Source organism: Triticum dicoccoides, chromosome 4A (genome assembly GCF_002162155.2).
Source record: "Triticum dicoccoides isolate Atlit2015 ecotype Zavitan chromosome 4A, WEW_v2.0, whole genome shotgun sequence".
NCBI lineage: Eukaryota > Viridiplantae > Streptophyta > Magnoliopsida > Poales > Poaceae > Triticum > Triticum dicoccoides.
The window spans coordinates 163425192-163426096 of record NC_041386.1 but is presented as its reverse complement, the minus strand read 5'-3'; the positions used below and the strand labels follow the sequence as shown (position 1 = coordinate 163426096).

Genomic DNA, 905 nt, shown 5'->3' with positions numbered 1-905 from the left:
ACTATTATGATGCTCACGTGGTCATCGTTGACGGGGAGTAGACAGATGAGACATCCGGCGTTGGCAACGGGATGACAGAGTAACAGAGGCAGTGGACAGACTCCAAGGTACTCCCTCTGTAAACATAGTCATAAGCCATACGCGATGTAGACGTTGGCAACGTAGCGATGTAGTCACCGTGTGTTCGCTGGCGGCTCGTTCCTTTTTGCAAGGTTAGAAACGACCACGACCCTGAAAGATGCTGCGGATAAGTGCTTCAGGGGTGATGGAAAGTGTAAGATGCTACGGATAAGTGCTTTGGCGATGACGAAGGATTCCATGCGCGTAGAGTGGGCACAGTCCAAACACTCCCACCCGTGACCCATTCACCTAGTATTAGGAAAGAAAACTGCTACGGTCAAAGTTGTTCCTTAAAAAACCAGCTTGGCGGCCTAAAATTAAAAGAAATGGAGGTGCGGGGAATCGAACCCCGTGCCTCCCGCATGCGAAGCGAGCGCTCTACCATATGAGCTACACCCCCTAATTGATTTATTATCAAGTCATCACTTAGTGTTCAGTAGGACTACTGTCTGGACAAGGAAGTGTAATCCTGCAGCTCGCCGATTTCACGTGGAAGTAAGACCAACTCCAACGCTAGACCCCATTCGTACGTTTGTTTTGTCTGGATTTCATCCGTTTAAAATAGAAATGAAGAGACGGATATCCGTGCCAGGCCGGGCTGACATCGAGGCGCCTAAGGCGCGGCCCCAACCGCAACTTGTCTACGGTGGACAAAGAAAAAGAACACATGCAAAAGCAAAATAAGACATTTTATAACATAGCTAAAAGGCTTAAAAACATATTTAAAAGTCCGCTGTCCTCACGGCCCAACCACAACACTTAGTTTAATTAACATTGAACGAAAA

The 905-nt window shown here is 47.5% G+C and overlaps 1 non-coding gene across 1 annotated transcript; it reads right to left on the bottom strand.

Annotated features, from left to right (window-relative positions):
• Positions 1-447: 447 nt before the first annotated feature.
• On the bottom strand, positions 448-520 carry TRNAA-CGC. The gene has a single exon. It is a non-coding gene; the product is annotated as a tRNA-Ala (tRNA).
• Positions 521-905: the final 385 nt, after the last annotated feature.